Source organism: Microtus oregoni, unplaced genomic scaffold (genome assembly GCF_018167655.1).
Source record: "Microtus oregoni isolate MIOR12 unplaced genomic scaffold, Mior012 000036F_ref0000092, whole genome shotgun sequence".
Classification (NCBI taxonomy): Eukaryota; Metazoa; Chordata; class Mammalia; order Rodentia; family Cricetidae; genus Microtus; species Microtus oregoni.
In genome coordinates this window covers 17,896,825-17,913,712 of record NW_024543095.1, presented here as the reverse complement: position 1 = coordinate 17,913,712, position 16,888 = coordinate 17,896,825, and the positions used below count along the sequence as shown (strand labels likewise).

General features: G+C 43.9%; 1 non-coding gene across 1 annotated transcript; it reads left to right on the top strand.

Annotated features, from left to right (window-relative positions):
- Window positions 1–14,054: 14,054 nt before the first annotated feature.
- On the top strand, window positions 14,055–14,187 carry LOC121433117. The gene has a single exon (XR_005972281.1). It is a non-coding gene; the product is annotated as a small nucleolar RNA SNORA40 (small nucleolar RNA).
- The last annotated feature ends 2,701 nt before the right edge of the window (window positions 14,188–16,888 follow it).

Below are 16,888 nucleotides of genomic sequence, written 5' to 3'. Positions count from 1 at the left end.
AAGATTTGATCAGGAACAGGCTTTGCCCTATGTACATAACACACATCCGATCCCATACGGGTCTGCCAGGTCCTCTAGCACAAGGTAACGCAGAAATTGATCAATTATTGATTGGCAGTGTGCTACAAGCCTCTGAATTTCATAAAAAACATCATGTTAATAGCAAAGGTTTGAAGAAAGAATTTTCAATTACATGGCAACAAGCTAAGGAGATTGTAAAGAAATGCCCTACTTGCTCTTTCTATAACCAAACACCACTGCCTGCAGGGGCTAATCCAAAGGGCACCCAAAGGAATGAAATCTGGCAGATGGATGTGTTCCACTTTGCAGAATTTGGCAAATTAAAATATGTTCATCACACCATTGACACTTATTCAGGCTTTCAGTGGGCAACTGCTTTATGTTCAGAAAAAGCTGATTCAATAATCACTCATTTATTAGAAGTCATGGCTATCATGGGTATACCTACACAAATAAAAACGGACAATGGTCCTGCTATGTTTCTAGGAAAATGAAACGGTTTTTTGATTATTACAATATCAAGCATGTTACAGGTATACCATACAATCCTACAGGTCAAGCAGTCATAGAAAGATCAAATCGAACTATAAAGGATATGTTGAACAAACAGAAAGGGGTGGAAAACACCCCCAGAAATAGGCTACATAATGCTTTGTTAACCTTGAATTTTCTCAACGCTAATGAGAAGGGAACAACGGCTGCAGAAAGACATTGGATAATGGAAAAGTCTACTGAACTAAATCAACCAGTTTATTTCAAGGATGTGCTGACCTCACAATGGAAGCCAGGATATGTGCTACGTTGGGGAAGGGGTTTTGCTCTTATCTCCACAGGTGAGGAAAAATTGTGGATACCATCAAAATTAATAAAGGTTCGGTTTGAAGAAGAGAAGCCACTTGGAAAAGATAAATAACAATTCTTGCGCAAGGATGGTGAGCAGACTGATGGTAAGAAATAAAGATTGGTTGGGGGCAGGGTTCTTTTCTTATCTCCACAGGAAAATACTCATCTTCAAAGAAATTTAGGGACCCTGAATATTTAATAACTGATGGATGGACACATTTTGTAAGTATTAATTTTTATATACATGTCTTATTAAACATTTCTTTATAAATATATAGAGCTGGTTTTGAAGTTGGACTCTGGCTCAGTCCCTCTCCAATTCCAAGCCTGTTAGTAAGAGAAAAACCCAGAGTTTCTCGAGTTTCTGTCTCATGTCAAGAGCCATGATATGGGACAGAAAGAAATATGAGTTTAGAAAACATCTTTGCTTTTCTTCATATCTATCATACTTTTCATTGAATATATCTATCATGCCTTTCATTGAATATATATGTATGTCTATATATGTCTATATGTTTAATGTTTAAGTTTTTCACAATGAACAATGAGTTTTTCCTGAAGTGACATTTGAAGTTTCTAGGAAGAAGATGGGGCCCCACAACAACAACTCTACCTGGTTGATATGACGTCATGATACTGATAGCGCTACTACAAGATCTGTTTTGGATACCAGCTGCACAAGATGATCCCAACTTGGTTAGCTGAAATGGTGCACATCTTGTACAACATTCTGGCCAGACCTCCACAAAATACTCAGAGACTATTTGCAATTTTAAAAGACATTGATCTTGAAATTTAACCATCATTTTACTTTCACAGGATCCCCCAGAAAGAACGTCGCCCCCATGACAGCTGGAAGTAATTCTAGAGGACGACGTCCCCTCTCCCAGTAAAGTTTACCCCTGGGTTTAGGGACATCATTTAGGGGTTGGGAGGTTGGGGGAGGAATTTTATAAGCTCAAGGATCATTTTGAAAAAAAAAAAGAGGGAATGATGGGATAATAGATTTATAATTGTGAGTTACTGCTTTTAGACAAATATATTGGTATCAATTCTTGTATATTGAAACAAAGTTAAATTATATGGACTATTGTATGCATGCATGTTTCTATGTCTGTTTAAAACATTTTTATGTATTGACATATATTGTATTGATATATATATTGTATATATTTACCATATTGCAATGTACATTTCTACCTCTGATTAAGATACTTATATAATGTTTGTGTATTGATGTATATTTGCCATATTGCAATGTATATTTGTACAGTGTTTATATTTGGAGGTCATTATCCTCATTTGTTACACAGTTGTTTATTGTCTTAGTCTTTAAGTTAGATAGATATTGAGAATTATATAGATAAATAGTCATCTAAGTTTGTCATTTATAATCAGACTAATCAGGTTCTTTAGATATATAGAGATTATACTCAGTATAGATAGATAATCTTCAACCCCTTCAAAGAGCTGTAGAAAATGGCCTTTAATCTAACTCAGAGTTTCATGATAGTGAGACACAATTGCTCCTGGCAACACTGCTCTATTCCCGAGAGAATGTTGAGCACCAAAGACACTCCACCTGGAGCCTTTCTATTTGGCAGAACTGGCCTTTGGGCAAAGAAATGCCCATGCCTCAACCATTGACACAGATACAGAGCGTGCATCAATGGATAAAACAGGACTGTCATATCCTGCCAAGACAGGGTAAGATAGTTTTGAAAAGTTCCTTGCCTTTAATAATGGTATGTCAGTTATGTTAGGCCTTAGCCAAAATTGGTTGACTCAACATTGCAAACGAGACTTTGGGTGATTGCCCAGGTAGTCAGTTGTCTCTGTCAATTGTTGCACATTTTGGATATATCTTGTTTGTTGAGTAGTGTTTATTCCCTTCTCAGATCTTTGACTGAGTTGAAGATTATATAATTGTAGTTACTCTTTACATTATTTGGACTCCTTGAGATAGAATGTTTAGCAAAGCTTTTGTTCTCAATATTGTTTGTTATATTTATTATTTGTTGTTATAGTATGTAGTTGTATTTGGTTTAGTTCTGTCTTATTTAGACAAAAAGGGGAGATGTAGGGATAAGTCCCGCCCCTTAGGGGGCTTGTTTGCCTCGGGCTAATGTCTGCCTATAAATTTGGCGAGCAAGCTCCAAGCGCTCGCTTCTGCTTTCCTGGTCTCCGCGGGAACGGTGGTTCTGTAAGTCTATTTCTACATTAAAACTATATATATTTTTACAATCTGTCTGCATTCGTTTACGCCGCTACAAAGACCAAACAAGAGCACAGTTGCATTCTTTGAAAATGTGCCGCTTCTGTACTGTGCCACCAGGAAGAGTTTACCAGATGATCCAAAGTGAAAACGGAAGGAAAGCGCCCTTGAACTGTGAAAGAAGTAAGTTTAGCACATATAAAGACCTTCTACTTTACACTTAAGTTATAAATACATTCTGCAGAGTTATAAATACACCATAGCAACAAACATCAAGGCAAACAAAATAAATGCTGTAGGGATAAAGTACTCACAATGAGTTGTTAGGGAGATTAGAACCAGTTAGCATGTGTCTATACTTTGTAAACCTGGTGTACTGATGATCACTTTGATCTTCCCATCAGACATTTCTTTCTTTGTCTATCAGCATAGTCTTCTAAATGACCAAACAATTTAAGATCTCATACAGTGACACCCAAGCAGAGTACTTGATGGGAGGGAGGCTTTGGGGCTTTGGGTTGTTGAATCCTTTTTTATACTTTAGAGAAATACCATCTTCCAAATGCTGATGCTGATCTTACCTCATAGTACTTAAATTCGGATGAGTAAGGTATTTGAGGAACGTAAACATTGTCATCAATAAATAAGCCCACGAGATGCATTGCTATTAGCAATGTGATGTTAATTTATGGGCTACGAGACTGGGTTGAAACTTCTAGGTTCCACTGTGGTTTGTGCTACTGTGCAGGGAGTGGCTCGTGTGTGTGTGTGTGTGGTGTGTGTGTGTGTGTGTGTGTGTGTGTGTGTGTGATAAAAGGCAAACAGACACAGGTAAACAAGGTTGGACCAAGACAGCTGTCTTCTTAGGCTGATGAGGCATTGCTTCAAACTCTTGAAACATGTATTTATTATTTACTTAAAGTTAGCTTGGGAAGTCCAGGAAATGAGGATGGGATAGGCGTCTTCTCTGTTGGTTAAACAAGTTGGATCTGTTTCTGCTCACCCAAAGAAGGTCTGCAGTTAACCACACATAGCCTTCTTTGAAAGCAGGTGATTGAAATTCCCTTGCTACCTGAGAAGCTCATTAAACTCTATGAGGTCTGAGAACCACCTGAGAGGCAGCGAGAGTGCTTACCTAGCTTTAGTCTACAGGTTGATTGTATAGCACACAGCCAGGGCCTGATATTTTTACAGAATGACAGCATATCACCCCGTTCATTTCACTCTTCAACTAAAAAGAACAGTGAGAAAATTTAGTCTGTAAATTTGAGATCTTTTTGACTTAAATTATTTGCAGTGCCCATGGATGGCCAGTCACTAAGTTGGTGCTCCGTGAGGGTACAGATGGTATTTCTATAACCACATCATCTAGCCCAGTGAGGGCAGGTAGTGTTTGAAAAAGGGGCCGCTAGAATCTGATTTAAAGACTATAATGCTGGTCCACTCTCTCATTGTGCTCTTAGTGTTATCCTTGAAGGTACTTTATGGCCATTACATGTAATCTCACATTCCTCAAACTGTCAGTCAGCTCAAGCTTACGAAAGGAGGAAGCGACACCGGGAGGAGCCACTCACATCATAGCAGCCAACGACACAGGAAGTTCAGTGGTTCAAGTCCAACAATTCAAACTACTCTCCCTAAGAGCACACTCTACATTGGATTAAGTTGTGCTATGTAAAATAGCGTGTGCTCAGCTGTGCTGGGTCTCGAGGGAGGCTAATCATAGTGGCGACCTAATTTTTGACAGTGTGGCTTGGGAGAAGTAATGTGGGAGACCAGTTCTGGAGCTGTAAATTCAAGTTTCAACATCATCTCCTTTTGAAAAAGCCATTTATCTTCCATGCGTTTCATTTACTGCTTCAAAATATGAAGTTCTTATCACATACAAGATTATAGGGAACTTTAAGATGTGTGAAACACTTATTTATGTCTTCTTCAGGCTCATAGTTTACTGGGGAAGATGAAATCAGTAATCTATCTGCAAGGCAGAACACAAAGAACCCACAGTTGCTCATATATATATATATATATATATATATATATATATATATACAGTATCCTGAGCAAGATAAATGACTTCCTGCTGCAATAATCAGGAAGGCACTCTAGAAGCCAGTTGAGCTGAGGATTAAAGGATGATTAAATTTCATTAAGCAGAAGACTGGGGGAGGGCGGTTCAAACAAGCGCTTGGGCAGCAGCGAAGGTGCAGAGCTGGAGACTACAGAGCTATTTTGGTATGCTTCGACAGATGGCTTGTGTGGGTGGCCCATGGGAGATAAGGCTCGTGGCCTGCTTCATCCGTGTCATGGAGTGGCCAATTTCTGCACTGGAGAAATAGAATAAGGAAGATGCCTCAAGAGAACCCTAGGATGGAAACTGGGAGCCCAGACCTCAGCTTCGTCACCACTTCTCTGGACTTTCTTGGTCATGTATATCACTAGGAAGTTATGTTGTCCTCAGATGTCTAGTGGGGAGAACTGACTGTTCCTACATGATCCTAAGAGTTAAAAGGACAGAGTGAACAGCAAGGAGGAAAGGCAAAGGAAAAATGGCTGTGTCTTCCCAGTCAGAAGCAGCTGGGAGTGGAGGAAGCTGAGTACTCTTGAGAGTACTAAGTACTTGGTGCGCAGTAATGTAATTCTTCTTCAGAACAGGGCAGAGAAGCTTGGGCAGAGTGCAAACTGGGATCGCCTGGGCTGACCATGCATCTGCCAGTCTCTCAGATGGAGGCATGCAAGCAGCGAGTGTAATATCAAATGGAAGGCTCACCGTGGCAAGGGAAACCAGGGCTAAAAGGCTCCTGGAAGTAGGAGATTGGGTCAGATCTGAACCCCAGGGACATCCTCAGAGAACAAAAGCCTTCTGATGTACCTGCAGTTCATCAGCCGGCCAGCCCCTCTGCTCCAGGGAGGGTACAGAACAGGAAGAAGCAGTTCTTTCCTGGCCAGTAACTTACCTGGAGCCAAGCTACTCTGGCATCCAGACTCCAGACAGGATGGGTGTGCCACCACCTCAGCTTCCTGGATGAATGAATCCTGCCCTTTTCAACCTATTTCCTCTGCTCTTAGATTCCAATGAGGATTCTACCAACAACAAGTCCTGTGTTTCCCAAACAAGAGTTGGTTTAACAATTCCTCCCTTGCCTACTTGGGTCAGGCTAGATGCCCGTTGAAACATCTCAAGTCCGGGTTCCAGAGGCTGTGGCTTCTTTTAGTGTCTGGGCTCTGTGGGCAGGATAAGGCTATCAGGTGGACAGATCTATCAATGTGGCACTGTCCATAAAATCACAAGGATGAGTATCAACCTTCTGGGGAGTTTTTCTTGACACTCCTCATCAAAATCACAACATCTGTCAGCTCAGTGATGAAATGAGCCTGTCACCTCTAGTATGGGCCAAACCCCTGTGACACAGAGCCTTCAGGATCCCACTTTCTGTCCTGAGTATGTGCCCAGGTGTTGGGAGCGGCAGACCCCTGGCCCCTTGACTTTCTTTGCCTGCTTCAGACCCTTTGCCTGCTGGAGTGAACTGAACAACTTGTTTTCCTGTGCCTGCAGCTGCTCTGAGCATCAGACCCTAATGGCAGGGGAGTGGGTTCTGCTGAGGCCTGCAGCTGAAAGATCCTGAGAGCTGAGGTGGCTAAGGCCCTATATATATTGCCCCTGAACACAATAGAATTGGCATTCTTGTATCAAGGATGACCCGTGTCCCCGTCCATCTGTGTGCCTGTGTTTTTAAGGCCCCAGCCTAGTTCCCGGTTCACATACCATCCCATAGTGCAGGCAATACACCCAGGCACCTTCTTTCTAAGCCAACATTTGACTTTCCATCTAAGGTAGAGCTCGTGGGAAGATGAGGGAAAATGAAGATCATGGCCATGGAATCTGGTTCTGGGCAGAGATGTACTTTCAAGATTGCAGATACCCACATCCACCGCTCACTAGGCAAAGTGATTTGGAGATGATCTCAGGGGTCTGGGGATCTTGAGCTTCTTCATTCTGCCCTGACCAGTGGCAGGGGAGAAAGGGAAGGTGGGGAGTGGTCAAAAGGAAGAATTAAAGCAAGAGAGCATTTGTCTGAGTCCCTTGGGGGAAAAAAAAACAGGTGACAAAAGGGACATCAGCCCAGGAAAATTATTTTCTGTATCAGTCTCCTGCTCTGTAAAACATTACGAAGATATTCTCCTTTAAACCTAGAGGGGGAAAATACCTGTCATGTCTTTGTGTGCTTGCCACAACATTATTTTAGTGGGAATGGTGGGTTCTGGTGATGTGTTCCTGCTACCACAAGTGAATACGTTTCAGAAAAGTACTGTCTGCGGTGTGTGAGGGTCTGCCATGCTGTCACAGTAAAGGAAGACAGCGGTTAGACCTTGTTTCTGGCAGCAAGTGGACAGGAGCAGAGTTCAGTGCTGAACTTGACTTTTCCCATCACAGCTGCTGTGATGGGACCGGGGTGTTTGGAAGCCTAGGAAAGCCTTTGCCAAAACAGAAAGGGCCTGAGCCTCGAGGTGATATGTTTGCATGCTGAAGCGTCCAGGAAGACCAGGATAATAATAGATCTCTTGAGTAATAAGAGTACCCATGATTTCTTGTGACTTCTGCACACACAGAGTAAGGAATTAGGAATGTGTGTCTATGCTGCCTAGAGATAGGTCATCACTACATGCTTGCATGTGTTTGTTTGTTTATGAGCTATTTTATATAGTGATACGTGTACAGTACACACCTATGCACTAAATATTATTTGTTCTCCACGTTGACTCAGGAAAGATTTTAGGAAGCATGTTTTTAAGACAGGATTTCACCATGCAGCCTAGGCCAGCCTCAAACTCATGGTTCTCCTCCTTCAGCTTCCTGTTCCTTGAGAGTGCTCGTGCACACGACCAAGCTCAGCTAGGAAGCATACTTTATTCTATGATTTGTAGTTCATAAGGCTTTGCGATACATAGTTGTCTGCCTTTATCTTTGGGGTATATGTTCCAAGGTCCCTAATGGATAGATATTTAAAACTGGGGAAGTACCGAACCCTATATATATATACACTGTAAGAGGGTAGTGGCTAGTCACGTGACCAAAACAGCTAGCTGCTAAGTGACTAGTGGCCAGGGAACATATGAAACATGGGTATGTTGGATATAGATTTGATTCACATTCTGGAATGGGTGGAGTTGGCAATATATTTTATCACACTACTCAGAACAATCCAGAATGTAAAACAGTATTTCTGGAAATTTCCACTTAATGTTTTCAGGCCTTGACTGCTGAAAGGGGGAGACACTGTGTGAAAAGCCATCTCTACTCTTCAGCAAGTCAACCTGGGGGAGTAATTAGATACGTCCAATATCATTTCACAAAATCAGAGTTCAAAGGGAGAAGAATGGAAAGTAACATGCTTGGGTATATCTGTCCCTGGATTTACCTTGTATTTGGCTATTAGATCAGATAGGATAATCTCTTTTAACAACTTTTTTTTTTCTCTCCAGATGACCCCAACCTGCTCTGTTCACTGGTCCGGCCTGTCTCCAGTAGGTATGGACTTCTTTCTTTGAAATTGCTGGTGCTCGGTGATTGTCTGTCTTCTGGTAAGACAAGCGCTCTAGGATCAGGGCCTGCTGCTTCATAAGCCAGGGCCTGTTTCCTAAGGAGAGTTCTGTGCTATCCCACCATGATCACACACAGGGCAGATCTCCCTGCTTCCCCAGACCAGGTCGCTTGGAGAAGCTGCTGTTCGCTTACTGAATTCAGTTCTAGTCGGCCAAGTGGTGGTAACAGGACCTCAGGCAAAACGGGTTTGTGCTGCAGAGTAGAGAATCCCACCACAGCCAGGGGTTGCCCAGTGCAGAAGATACCGTGTTTCCGAGTGGCTCATTCGTCTTCTCCTTCTCTTTGTTCTGTCACATACCCTTCCAGCACCCTCTTTCTGTCTCCTGATTGTCTTCTATAACCTAGTCAGCAAACCCTCGACAGGGGAGGAAGTCTTCCACATCTGCCTTATATGTTTTACACAGGATAAAACAAAACTAAACAGTAACACATATCGCAAAGTCCTGGCATTGCCCCAGAGTCTCTCTAGTTGACAGCGTCAACTAAAGGATGAAGTTGGGAGGTTTTGGGGGACAGTAATTAGCTGTCTGTTGGAGAGTTTTAGAGCCCCTTCTCTGGGCTCCACCATTATCATACAGTCCCAAATTATTTGGGTGAATCTATTTGGGTGCAACTGTTTGGCCTGAAGTTGTCCCCCAAGTGCTTCAACACTCACATGTACACACACACACACACACACACACACACACACACACAGACAACAGCAACAACCCCCCTCCGAATCCCAAATTGGCTCCATGTAGCAGAGAAGAGTTTTAATAGATTGAAAATGATACCCAGATGCTCAACACAAAGGAGGAGGCCCTGCCCTCCAGTTCTGAGCTGGCCACAGTGCTCCTTAGCCTGGTCCCTCCCATCTGGACAGCTGCCCTGAGCCCTCTGGGAGGCTTCCTTGGGAGACCGCCCGGGAGCTCCAACTGGCCCCAAATCCAAAGAAGGCAGGCAACCCATCTGGAATACATTGTCCAGATGAGCTCTGCACTGCCAGGCACCCTGACAGCTTCTTGGGTCCATGTGACGCTTGGATTGAATCCACCCAGCTCCCCAGACAGAGGCTTCCAGACGTCTCTTTGACTCCTTTCAGAATCTGGATTCCAACAGAGGTACAATTAGACCTGCTAGTCACTTCCAAGTCTGGCTTTCTCAGGGAAAGGACCAAGGTGTGCTCTGAGAAACACTTTCCAGCAGCTCTTGGCCTAATCACAAAGAAAGAAAGGGAATGGTTTGGGCAGGAGGCCTCTCTCTGTTTCCTTTGTATTCCCACTGTAATATGCCAACCATCCATCCAGCCCTGACAACTGACACTTATTTGGAAAGAAAAAAAGAGAATAATCCCATTCCATGACACTTGGTGTGTGTGTGGGGAAGCTTTGTAAGTGGTAGTCTTTCCACACCCTCTTGACACCATGCGAGGTCTGGGGGAGGGGAAAGGATTGGGAAGGCATTTGGGATTGTCCTTAAATCAAACCGTCAAAAAGACTGAGGGCTTATGTTTTCTTCTTTAAAATCATAAATCCCCGAAAACAATAGGTTGATTACAGTTTTTCTTCTAGGACAACAAATGCTCTGTTGGCGTGTGAACAGTATTAAATTACTCCTTCCCAAAGCCTCTGCCATCTCCCTTTTCCCTGTTTCCACTCCTTATTCATTTCTTCATTGATAAGAAAAATGCGTAGTTTCTCCTAAATCTCTCATCAGAGAGCAGATTCCTAGGTAATCGGGCCTATGTTGAAGAGAATCTACTGTGTCTCAGACCAATGCCCTCACATGACCAGAGTGACAGTGAATCTCAGCATTATCAGCATCATTTCAAAACTGCTTTCGAAGCTTCCAGTATGTTTCTCTAACAGGGATATGTTTCATGTCCTGTGTGTGTGTGTGTGTGTAAGTCAGCTGTGTGTGTGTGTAAGTCAGCTGTGTGTGTGTGTGTGTAAGTCAGCTGTGTGTGTGTGTAAGTCAGCTGTGTGTGTGTGTGTAAGTCAGCTGTGTGTGTGTGTAAGTCAGCTGTGTGTGTGTGTAAGTCAGCTGTGTGTGTGTGTGTAAGTCAGCTGTGTGTGTGTGTGTGCATGTGATGTGTGTAAATCAGTGTAGATGTACATGAGCCAGTGTGTGTGTGGAAGTCAGTTGTGTGTGTGTGTGTGTGTGTGTGTGTGCAACTTTCTGGAGTTGGTTCTTCCCTTCCACTATAGTATTGAACTCAGATCATCAGGCTTGAGTGGCAAGTGCTTTTGTCTGTGGAGTCATATTGCCAGCCCAACCAATTCTTAATACAGAATTATTTAGCTGTGTCTGTCTTGTTCAAGGGAGCCATCCAAGACATGGCTGTCGATAGAGCTCGTTTATTGCTTCTCCACACCGAGGAGAACCTCTTGGATGAAGCACGTGTCCTCTGCAGGAAGCCTTTGTGCCAGATCTCCTGGGCACAAAGAAACAGAGGATGTGGTGGCGGTGGGATGGGCTGGGGACTGCTCCACTGCAGACACGAGGACTAGAAGTGACAGTGCCAGGCAGGCGGGCAGCTTACGGCCAGGCTCACCTTGGACGTCATGCCAACTCGAGTCTGAACTTTCCAGTTTGGTTGGCAGGGCATAGCCCAAGAGAATTAAGAGGCCGTTAGTGACTCAGAAATCCTCTAGGTACACAGATACCATGGACAAGTTTGCTTGCCAGATGCAGGGCATAGCCGTAGGGGCTGAGTATAGGTGAATGTTCCACCCCAGGAATGAGACCAAGAGGAAAGTTCACCTTCACCAGCCACTGCCCACCCCCATGAATGAACCATTCAAAGTAGCTTCAAGAAAGGCAGGGCAATAAGGAGAAACGTTAGACACCAAGGTCAAAACTTTCAGTAGACGTGGGGGCTATAGAAAGAGCTTTAGCTCAGGGCCAAGGGCTGTTACTCAGTAGTCAAGGCAGAGCCCTCAGACCACCAGTTCACTAAGTAACAAAGACAGTAGGGCAGTAAAATAGATGCACGGCCCTTCGTAGTGGACACCCAGCTATGGCAATGCTCTCTGACTCTCTGCCCTATTGGATCGTGAATAAAGGACCAGAGTGGGCTATTTATGTACCAAGGCCGGCGGAGCCAGCTATGCTGGACTAGGGAAGGCAGAGGAAGAGGAGCCAGCATGTGGGACCGGCCATCTTCAGTCATAAAGGGTAACATTTATGATTAAAATAGCACCTTGCTATTTTAATTCTGGTCTTGTGCCAGCCCGAAGTGGTAGAAGAAATACCACAAGAGTTTAGGTATCTCTGGGGTAGTCTGGCTGAAACGATCCGCCAGTTTGGGACCCCTAGATATGTCTTTTTATTAACTATAATGGGTTCATTTTCCTCGTTTGTAAAAATCAGGAAGATAAGCTAAACTAAAGGTTTTCCAAGCGTCCTCCGAAACTGGCAGTATCAGCGTCACCTGGTGGCATATGGGAAATTCTTGGGCCCTACCTTAGTTCTGCCAGATCAGAAACAATGAAAGTGAAGCCCAGAGACCCCTGCTTTTAGACGTCTCTGGGTGGTTCTGAGCCCAGCAAAGTCTGAGATGCAATGGCCTAAATAATTCTGAACCTGTGTGCCCAGGTGCCTCTGCCTTTGCATCTGCCAGAAGAGAAGAAAGGCGCCCGCCCCTGCTCTCACACGCACAGACGCCCCCAGAGCAGGTCTCGGTACACAGCCTTTCTCTTTAGTCTGTTGCTAAGCCAAGGTTGTCTCTGCAAGGGGTGGATTAGTGCGCCAGCCAGCCAGTTAGAGAGGATGCAGCGTTCTTGTCTCCTTTACCTCCTGCCCAATTAGCCAGGGGTAAGTTAGGAAGATTTACTCTTTTCCACAAGCAAGGTCACAAGCTGAGGTTGTCATAGAAGCCGGTTTCCACCCTGGCTCTCCCGAGGCTGCAGCAGCGGATTGGCTAGTAGGCAGATGGCTCTGCCTGGTAGCAGGGATTTAATAGGCAAAGCGATGCAGGGGGGAGAACCAAAGGGGAAGAATAGCTCTGCTAAGCCTGTTGCCTTCTGCTTAAAAAAATTTATAGGTCTATTTATAACCTGTCTTGCTCCACAAAGGGTTTCAGGCGGCTGCATTCCTTGTTGGAAAATCCTTGATGCCAATATTTGGCATCTGATACCAAGGACTTTCAGACCCAGAGCAGGGGGCCAAGTCTTTGTTCATGCGGCCTCAACAGAGCTCACAATGGGTACCCTAGGCTTTGTGTTTTAGGATATCCATTTTTCCTCACCTCCTTTCTTCCTGCATATCTCCACGGAGGATGCAATCAGCATCTTGTCTGCCCCTGTCTTCAGTGGGCATATAACCTGCCCCTGTCTTCAGTGGGTATATAACCTGCCCCTGTCTTCAGTGGGCATATAACCTGCCCCTGTCTTCAGTGGGCATATAACCTGCCCCTGTCTTCAGTGGGCATATAACCTGCCCCTGTTTTCAGTGAGCATATCAGTTATAATCTGATAACTCCTGGTTTTCATCTTTTCCTTTTGGGTTAAATAAGTAAGAGCCAACCAGAAAAAGTCCCAAAGCCCAGTTTGAGACTTGATTGTCAGAGCTCTGTAAATAAAGGGAACCCTCCAACTGTCCTCAACTATCTCTTCCTCAACGGAAAATGCCAACTGCTCCTTTATTGATTGGACTCATACTTGCAGTTAATTTGAATTTTGAGGGTTCCTTAAATTAGGTAAACTCGCAGCATGCTTTGGAGGGAGCCCAGTTCATAGTAAATGCTCAATAATTGTTACATTATATAAACAAAGTAAACCCCAGTGACATGGATGCTACTGGACCCTCTTGGGAAGTGATGGGCTGGGGCTGTTGATCCAACTAGGTTCATCCCCTCACAGGGATCACTGCTCCCTGAGTCTGGACTTCAAATTCTGGACTTGTTTTACCCTTTCAATGATCTCCTTAGCCTCCAGAGAAATTTAACAATCGAATTTTATTTATTTATTTTGTCTTTCAGAATGAGTGGTTCTAGTTCCTTGACAAATCTCCCATAGGAGGCTTATGTGAAAGACTTATTGCCTTTGTGGTAGCCAGCATTACCTACAAGTGGAAATGGCCACATGCATTGACACTGGCTGAGGGTCTCTGCAAAGGGCTGCCTTATTCTGACTCCCAAGTCCTTGGGTCCTGGACTGCAGACTTGCTGGGTCTCTGACACATAATCTGCCCCCAGCATGGCTTTGCTGCCATTGCTTTATCTGTAGGAGCTCGTCCCTACCCTTGCTGCTCACACACGGTGTTGTTTTGGACTCTGACTAACCATAACAAAAATGGACAGGGAAGAGCCAGGAGCAAAGGATAGACAAGATGCTTCTGAAGAAGAAAAGAGGCTTAGCCTGCTCAAGGTCAAGACTCATTATTAGTAGCATTTGTGTGGTTTTTCTTGCTGTTGAGCTGGTGGACAAAGACTTAAAAGGCAGATGCTAAACAAACACTCTTTTGTAACCCAGGATTCATTGTTCTGTGTGCGTTTTTGGTATGTGCAAGAAGAAATATAATGATAAAAGGAACTGCATTAAGCAATAGAAGTTATAACTTTGGGCAGGGCTAGACTAGCACACAATAGAACGGAAGAGAGAATGCAGAACGGACCACGCCTGGACACTGGACACTGGAGGTGGCTATAGGGGATGGTGGCTATTTTGAGTGGTCCTGGAAAGCTAGTTTCCTTATACATGGAAAAAAAAAACAATGGATCTCTACCATATACAGAGAAGAAAGAGTATGAGAAAGTATATATACATATATATATATATATACAGAAATACATACACACATATATACTATATATAGCAAATTTGAAACAATTTGTAAAACCTCCATTTATTTTGTTATTTATTTATTGTCGGGGCACATGTAGAGGTGAAGGGACAGCTCGAGGGAGTTAGTGGGTCCCAGGGTTGAATTCAGGTTCCCAGACTTGGTGACAAACGCCTTTGCCTGCTGAGCCCTCACTACCCATGAAGCACTTGTTAAGTATGCCTTATAAAATATAAGGTGGGCTACAGTATCCATTTTTAATGAGTGCAGTAGTACCCCCAATGCACACACTTGCACGCGCGCGCACACCAAAACAAAACAAAAATTTTTAAAAATGGCCCTGAAAGGATAAAAAAAAACAGTATTATCTTTATATACAAAGCACAGACATATATATGATACAAAACCCATTTACTCATAGGATTGAAATGTCAGTGAAACTGATTAGAAAAGAATATCTGGAAAACTTTAAAGGTTAAAGGGCTGAGCGTGCCTGAGGCCATTCCTTGCCAGGTGCCTTAGTCACTGGTCGACTGCTGAGAAGAGACACAGTTACCCCGGCTGCTCTTATAAAAGAAAGCGTTTAACTGGGGGCTCGCTTACAGTTTCAGAAGGTCTGTCGTTATCATCACGGCAGGGAGCATGGGAGCACACATGGCCCTGGAACAGTAGCTGAGAGCTACATTCTGATTCACAAGCAGAGAGACTGGGCCTGGGCCTGGCGTGAGCCTATCTATCCCTAGTGACACACTTCCTCCAGCAGTGACACACACCTCCTAATCCTTAGAATCCTTTCAAATAGCTCCAATACCTGCTTGGACTAAGCCTTCAAATATATTAGCCTAAGGGAGCCATCCTTATTCAAACCGCCATAAACATTATAAAGGGCAGAAGAGACATCACAGGTTTCAACACTGTAGTCACCTCTGAGGGTAGGAAGGGTGGGGACTGAGACAAGGGAGGTACCCAAGGGGCTTCAGTTAGCATTGGAAACATGTCCCTTCAGCTGGGTGGGATGGATTCAAAGGTGCTGATTTTCTTCTGTAACATGTATGGGAAATGGATACTCATGTGCAGATACAATCTAGTTCATAGAGCTTGGTTTGTTTGTTTTTTTTAATTGGCAAGGTAGTAACTAGAAAAGCGAGGTAAAATGAAAAGAGTGCTTCCTGGCCTGGAGAACTGGCTGCATTTTTCATACCTGCTGCTCATCTGAACATCAAGGAAATAATGTCCTGCCTTCAAAGTTGTTATGATTAAATGACGTTATATAAAGTCTGTGGAGTGAAGTAGTAAGGGCGGCGGCGGGGCTGCGTCCCCAACACCCCAGCCGCCTGCCCGGCTAGCTTATGCCCCGAAATAATTACACGGACACTGTATTCTTTTAAACACTGCTTGGCCCATTCTCTTCTAGGCTAATTCTCACATATTAATTTAGCCCGTTTCTAATCATCTATGTATGGCACCCCAAGGTGTGCTTACCGGGAAGATTCTAGCCTATGTCCATCCTGGGTCGGAGCTTCATAGCGTGCGTCTGCCCAGGAGCCAGGAGCATGGCGTCTCTCTCAGGCGTCTACTCCAGAGAGGAGAGCTGTGGAGACTCTGAGCTCACTTCCTCTTCCTCCCATCATTTTGTTCTGTTTACTCCTCCCACCTATCCTCTAACCAATAAAATGGGCCAGGGCAGTTCCTTTATTAGCCAATGACCTTCCTCCATCAGTGGAGTCACATGTTCCATCAGCCAATGCCCATCAAGTATTTTCTCCTCTTCTCTATCTTGCCATTTAATTCTGTGGCTTATGGCCTATGCCTTTATGAGTTCCTGTGTTCTGACCTCTTGATGTCCCTGACTCTAACCCCAGCTCACTGGGTCCTGCACGAAGACCTGGGCCTGTGTCCTCCCTCAAGCTGCCTGACTCAAGTCAAGAGCCCCCAGAATGCTCAGCCCACAGTGTCCTCACAGTTCCTTACAAACTAGATGTTAATAAAAATAGAAATTAAATTATTATCATGGGTTCTCTCTTCAACCACAATTGGGACTGCACTAGTCCCACCTTGTCCAAGATCCCTAGAGGACGTCAAAGACCAGAGAGAATACTGAGACCGGTGAATAGGGCTTTTCCAACATGTACACATCTGTGATAAAGCTTAATCTATAATTAGATAAATAAATGATTAATGGCAATAAACAGAATGAAAATGACACAGTTATAATATGCTATAATACAAGTTACAATTTTTTTACTCCTGAAATTTATCCTTCAGCATTTTCAGTAAAGGTTTCTAAGCCATGGATAAAGAGAGCTACAGTGATTGTAAAAATCATTTAGAACAGTGATCACTGCTAAAGACCCACCCGCATCTCAAAAATGTAAAATAAAAAGTAAGATGAGACCAAGACAGACCTGGCTTCAAACCTGTAGGCCATGGTGCCCATA